This window comes from Euprymna scolopes, chromosome 20 (genome assembly GCF_053919585.1).
Source record: "Euprymna scolopes isolate OS-2025 chromosome 20, ASM5391958v1, whole genome shotgun sequence".
Classification (NCBI taxonomy): domain Eukaryota; kingdom Metazoa; phylum Mollusca; class Cephalopoda; order Sepiida; family Sepiolidae; genus Euprymna; species Euprymna scolopes.
The window spans coordinates 101,390,883-101,398,827 of NC_136501.1; positions in this window are offsets into that span (position 1 = coordinate 101,390,883).

A 7,945-nucleotide genomic window follows, 5' to 3' on the forward strand; every position below is an offset into this window, starting at 1 on the left:
TTAAAAGCATGTTTCCAATAACTAACTACCACTTCTGCGAGGCCTGACGAAGCTGTTCGATCGTAAACATAATCTAACATCTGAAACATATGTAGCCAAACAGATAAACCGGTAATAAAAATAAAACACACACACACATATATATATATATATATATTTATATATATATATATACATATATATACTTATATATATGCATAAATATATATATATATATACACAAAACTTACTACTCACTAAACACACTTACCTTAAATTTAAATATATATATATATATATACACATTTATATATATATATATACGTATGTATATTTATATATATATACACACATATATGTATACATATATGTTTTTGTTGATATAATACTAATGCAATCATTTGAAATGAACGTTGCAATAAAAACTAATCATTTTCTTTTATACATTTATAGATATCGCTAATATGTCTATAGTTCTTATCGCATTATTTGCCTTTGATACATTAATAGATGTATGTGTATATGCTTATATTAATGGTGCTGATTAGCAATCATCACTGACATTCTCGGAAATACGATATAATTAATGTATGCTCGATCATTTTATTGTATCCTTATCAATGATTTCAAGTGCTTTCATTATATAAATGAAATTGCACGCATTATTCATGTTTTAATTTGCGCACTTCCATAATTAATAATTAGTTTTTGTTGTACTTTTTTTTTGTTGTAAGAAAATAATAACGAAGAAATATCGCTTAATGTTATTCTCTATAACAAGAATTGGTTCATGCATAATTTATTTGCGTCAATTTGTCAACTTTCTTGTAGTGCAAGCGAATAACTTAAACATATCTTTAAATTAAACTGTGCGAAAGAGGGAAACGTGTTTAACGCATTTTATGTAGTGTAACGAGTAGTTTCATCTTGAATATGATTCAACTTCTCAACTATAATAAAACACCTTCAAAGAAATACATTAAATGAAATATATCTCAATAAATTTAAATTAAAAATTATTTACGATGTAAGATTGCATAATTTGTGTGTATGGCGTAAGGTTTTAACAACTTTCGTAATGAAAAGAGATCCGTTTCAGAATTTGCAAGGCGTCGCATGTGTGATAAAACCGTTTTGCTAGAGAAAGGCATTACTGTTGTATTAATTAATATTACTGTTACTAATATTAATGAATATTACTATTAATTAATTTGTGTTGCTGTATTAATATACATATGAGAATATCATTTATAATAGCGACTCGATCATCCCTTTTGTATCAGATTAATTTGTAATAAAGATTTTAATAAGATGCTTTCATTCGGACAAATGGTGTTAAAAGTAGAAAATCGAAAACGATCGTTGTGATATGAATATCATTCAAGTTCCACGAAAGAGTAATACTTGTATATCTTCTGAACAGTCCACTGGAGAGGATAGGTAAAATTGTATCGGTAATTGAAACCAAAGTACCATGGTCGACTTAACTAAGATCATCAGAATTAATTAGAACACTTCGATAAATTTTCCATGATTCATATATAAAAAAGAGTAGTATTATCGTGTGAAAATTTATTCGTATTAAACTTAACGTTTTTCTTTTCGAAGTTTAAATAAGTAATAATCATGATACTTTATGACTCAGAAGATTCTATCGTGGTCATTTGCTTTTACGATAATTTAAAAAAGAAACCAGGTAATTGCTGGTGTGACACGAGAAATGTACATACAAGCATTATGGAGGCCTTTCACATTATTATTAGCGAAGCCACTCGCTTATGCCATGTAGGAAAAATGCATATATTAATGTGTATTCCTGCAGATTTTTAATCCATCATTACATAGCCAATTCTCTATTGCATATGCAACCATATATATCAGTGTCAGTGGAGGAGTATTCTCCATGACTGAGATAACTATCATCCCTTCTATCATCCCTCCTCCCATACCTATACCCCTCCAAGTGATCCCTCTCCTCTGGGGAACGAGATCTTCCCCACACTAAGAACCGATACTGGGTCTGGCCATACCCACACGGGGAGACAAATAAATAGAAACATTAAAAAACTCCCCTAAGTATATTTATTAATACATCTCTTTACCTAAACAAAAATAATATTAACAATACCCGAACAGTCTAAGAGAGAAACGAAAAATCACAATACTAAAATCTTAGAATCAAAAAAATAAATATCAAAATTGAATGAAAACACCACTATCCTTACATCACAATTACCTTACTAGGGAAGCAAATAACTTTATAATACAATGAAACAGAACATACATTCTTCAAACCAATAAAAGAAAACACACTTAAACACACACGCACATACATACACGCACAGGCGCGCGCGAGCACACACGCATCCTACCCTATGAACCCAGTGGACCAAGTACCAACGGCCCTCTCACGCCCACTCAAGTAAGAGTAAAAAAGGAAAAAATGATAAAAACCCAAGATAAAAAGAAATACATGCAGAGTGAGTGAGTGTGTGTGTGTGTGTGTGTGTGAGAGAGAGAGAGAGAGAGAGAGAGAGAGATAAGACATAAGTCCAGCTCAATGAACCAGTAATAAAAATTGGACATACGAATGAAAAGTAGAATCGTCTACAAATGTTTCCACCTCTCGGAACATTTCAAATGATCTACGAAAATATTCTTTGCATTTTTAACACATCTTGAATACATTATAATCATTGTAAATACTTTCTGAAGAGGACGCTTCACAGAACGTTTGAAACGCGTTACAAACAATTTCAGTTATTTAAAACCATAATTACAATGATCTAACCATAATTTTCAATGAAACACCAACCCACGGAATTATAAAATAATGTTAAAAAATACACATTGTTGGTGGCCACCCCCTTATTTAAATATACATCTTTCTCTCATTGGAATTTCTTAACCCATTATATATATATATATATATATATATATATATATATACATATATATATATATATATATATATATATTATTCAAAGAATTGACAAAGGAATTTGCTATCGTCAGCTAACTATAACCCTAACCCAGATCATTTTTCGTCGAGCCGTGTTTCCTTTCGCTAAATATATGTGCGTGTGTGTGTGTGTATATATATATATATATATATGTATATATATATATATATATGTATATATATATATATATATATATATATATATATATATGTATACATAGTATAATATTTAAAATTAACGTATTTAAAGCTACGAAAGTATTAGCGCATGCGCAAATATAATAGACGTATGTTGGCAAATGAAACAAAGGGTTTTCTTTGTAATGACGCTATAAATATCTATCCAAACTTAGATTTAACTCATTCTAAACCATCCTTGGTGTATGATTACTATTTATTGTTTCCTTTAGTGTTAAAGGTTCATCGGTTGGATATTTTTACACACCTATATATATATATATATATATATATATATATATATATATACGTTTTTCTTTAATTAGATTATTTGCTGTTCGATCTAAGTCATTCGAATATTTTAATTCGTTGTAATATCAGTATTAGAGATTGAAAAACAAAAACGACCACATTCAGATGACTTATTGAAAAAAGATCTCAATCCGTTTATACCTTGCTTTTTGATTATTTACTTCAATGTTCTTTAGTAATTCAGACGTATGATCGCGGGATATTAAAAAAGTGGCAGCATCTTAAACATTAAACATGTAAAAAATTTGAATCTAAGAGAATAATCGTTACACAAATATTCCAAATATATATTTAAAGCAACATGCGAAAAAAGGATAAATTTCAAAATAGAATTTTAAATCAAGAACAATAAGATAAAATTGAAAAAGAGAGCGGAAAAAATATAAGAAAATGCCTCAATCTGGAAATATTTCCATGTTTTTTACAGGCGAAAAATACTAATATGAATGTGGGTTTATTTCAATATATCCAAAAATAGATATCAGACTGCAGATCTTGTAATAGTTATTAAAAATTACACATACATATTAAGCAATTATCAGTTTAGGTTCGATTATCAATAGTCAAAGCAGACTATACTTAGAATAGAATTGAGAATTATTTAATATTTCTAACGGCTCATGTCTGATCAGACGAGTTAACTCTTGAATTTACTTACGCTATAATTCGAGTGTATTTACATATTTTACGAGTTTCACATACATATTCCGAGTTCGATCGTACACACTTGAAAGAGAATTAGATTAATTCTGTTGAAAATAATACACGAAATAAATGATACTCCCAAAAATACTACTGATCCAAATTAAACCAACATTCTTCAAGATGAGTTTGATCATTTTGAAGACTATTATGCAGGCGATTAGTTCTGCATTTATGAATATAAAAAAGTAAAACTAATTAAATTCACACATCTATATACATTTATCTTTAAACGTAAGAATGTGTGTAGCACACTTCTCAACCCATATACTCAACGTATTTTTTTTATCTACAGACTTGAGATTAGCCACATAGGATAATCAAAAATGTAGAAAACTTTTATACAGAGTCATCCGAAAAAAAACCAGTTGCTTGTTTAATTAACTTTACTAAACTTTATTTAACTTTATTTCTCTATTTGGCGGAAAATTTGACATATACCACATTTCTCATAATAATCATAATTTCAACAAAATTTACATGCCAATATCAGATAGGGCTTGAAAATATATAAATACAAACCTTAAACAAATATCGTTATATAACTAGTTCTTTTGTTCTTAAGTTCTCAAATATTCGCCGTAATTCACAATAATAAATACACAAGCACATACGTAGAATCATTCACACACACACACACACACACACACACACCCACACACACATCCATATATATATATAGTTTAGTAGAAATGGTAATAAATAAAAACTGAAGAAAGTGCTCAATACTGTTGTAGAGCAAATATGCGTTTTTTTTATTACTGTATATTTCTGTTAAGGGGCATTATTGTTTCAGCTACCCGGCAGTACCCTCTACCACCTTTCCCCTTGTACCCACCCTCTGTTTTCCGCTCTTCTCACACCCCTACCTGACATAATCCACTATTTCATACCATCATAACGAATATTTCTGTAAAAGCCTGAGGAAGATACAGACGGCCAAAAAAACAGGCGGGTAGCTGAAACAATAATGTAACGTAACACAAAGATACGGTAATAAAAATAAAACGTATATATATATATATATATATATATGTATATACGTTTTATTTTCTATGTCTACTATCTCTTCAGAGAAGAACCTATAAGCAAATAGTTATAATATATTGTAAATCTTAAAATCACCGGTTTCCATACCAGCTTATTATTGGATAATTTTATTCTGAAGTATATATATATATATATATATATATATATATATATATATATATATATATATATATATATATATATATATATATATATTTCAGAATAAAATTATCCAATAATAAGCTGGTATGGAAACCGGTGATTTTAAGATTTACAATATATTATAACTATTTGCTTATAGGTTCTTCTCTGAAGAGATAGTAGACATAGAAATTCTATATGATAAGGAGTATTCTTCGTCTTAAACAGAACAATAACACTCTTTTGATCTGAGACTCAAACATTCCACGGCATACATTTTTAAATTCATTAAATGACTACAATTTGATATATATATATATATATGTATATATACGTATATATATACACATACATATATATTCACATATATATGCACATATATATGTATATATACATATATATACATATATATATATATATATATATACATATTTATATACATATATACATACACATATACATATACATATACATATATACATATATATATATACATATACACATATATATACATATACACATATATATACATATATATACATATATATACACATATATATACATATATATATACATATATATATATATACATATATATATACATATATATACACATATATATACATATATATACATATATACACACATATATATACCCATATATACATATATACACACATATATACATACATATATATACATATATACATACACATATATACATATATACATACACCTATATACATATATACATACACATATATACATATATACATACACTAGAACTCGCGTGATAATTAAAGAGTATTTAATGCAAGACAAATCTGATATATAGTATGTTTTCTAGAAAACCATTGTTGGATACCTATGTGCATACAATTTTAGTGGAGTCCCGAAATTTAAAAAAAAGAAATAGAACGTGAGTGTTATCGGATTTTTACTGTTTACTACATAATTCACGGATGCGCAAGCGTGACTAGATCACATTATTTCTATGAAAAATAAGTAGTTTTTAAACATCTCTAAACATGTGTGTTATGCTGGTCTAATTGTTATCGTATTTGGCTCATGTCTGTAGGTTTTGGTTTCTTTTTACTTACAATAATGATCTGTTTAGAAAAAAAGACTTAATATTCGTTTGCACATGTTCTAGTTTCTTTCCATTTTTCTAACATCGTTTTTAAAGGTATTTAACGCTTCGTTTAATACCGGACAACGTCGTCTTGTTAATAAATAAAATCTAGGAGAAGTTTCTCTTTTTAAACATATTCAAAGATGACAATTATTTTTGGAATATAGAAGAGACACTTTTAAATATGATTGATCTTAACAGACAGATAGCATTTTAAAAGCAACATAAAACTCCAAACTAATGCGAAAAATAGTTATATAAAAACGTAGAATATCCACGGGAGTCTGATAATAGTAATAATTATTATTCTTTACAAGGTACCAACTACGAGGTATTATGCGAGATGTTAGTAGCGATATATTAAAGATTGAGATGTTATGACGTGTTTCCTCTTATTAACATCCTTACATGTCAGTTTAGTCATCGTCGGATACAATCGTGGGTTCTTGAAACTATAATATTACTAGCTAGACACCAGACCTTGCCCGGTCGTAAAAGACGCTTCAAAATAATACTTTAATGCATGCAAGTTGCGTATGTATTATTATCGAATAAAATCTTTATTGGGAATCCATATGACAGGAAATACTTTTTTTTTATTTTAAGAGTAGAAAGACTATTTTAAATATAGATTTTTTTTTTAGATTTTCGATACTCATCTTTGAATTCTGGTACAAAACATATCTAAGACCACTGTCTAAAGTATAGAGTACCTTTGTTTTAATTTTGACATTTATCTAATAGTAGAGCTCCCATTATTAATGACGTTTTCTTTCTCGAATAATGCTCAACAGATATAATACATGTATATGACGGAGTTAAGTCAAAGTTTACAAAAACCTATCTTATATACATACTCTGAGTTTAGTGAGATTTAGTAAATAATTCTAGTGTATAATATGTTTTTATTCCAATACAAGCTGAAAATAAACGGATTTATTCGAATTCGTCAATTCGTAGCATCCGCACCTGAACCTAACTCGAAAAAAAATTGGTGAGAATACTGAAACGTATAACGCTAATAATGTTGTAAGCATGACACAACACGTATCCGAATAGCGGTATGCAGTATATATCTCTATTTATTATATATATATAAATATATATATATATATATATATATATATATATATATATATGAACTGCTGTCTCTGTTTGTGTGTCTCTGTGTGCGTCTGTGTCTGTGTATATTATATGTGTGTTTGTATGTGTGTGAGCAGTTGCCTTGTAAACTAAAAAAAAAAACAGGTTTACATTTATTTAAATTAAACACAAATGTATCCATTAATCTGAGAGTTTTCTTAAATATCTTTTTTTGTGTTGGAATGCCTCAGGTAAGGATCGAGAATCGATAACCGATCAAATCGTTTAAAGAAGAGAAATACTGATTTTGACCAAAGTTTATATCCGTGTACTACCAAACATCACAGGTCCATTCGAAAAATGTTATTACAAAAAAAAAAACCTTTATGTAATTTGACAAGACAAGAGCGCTTTCCAAATGGAGGTTT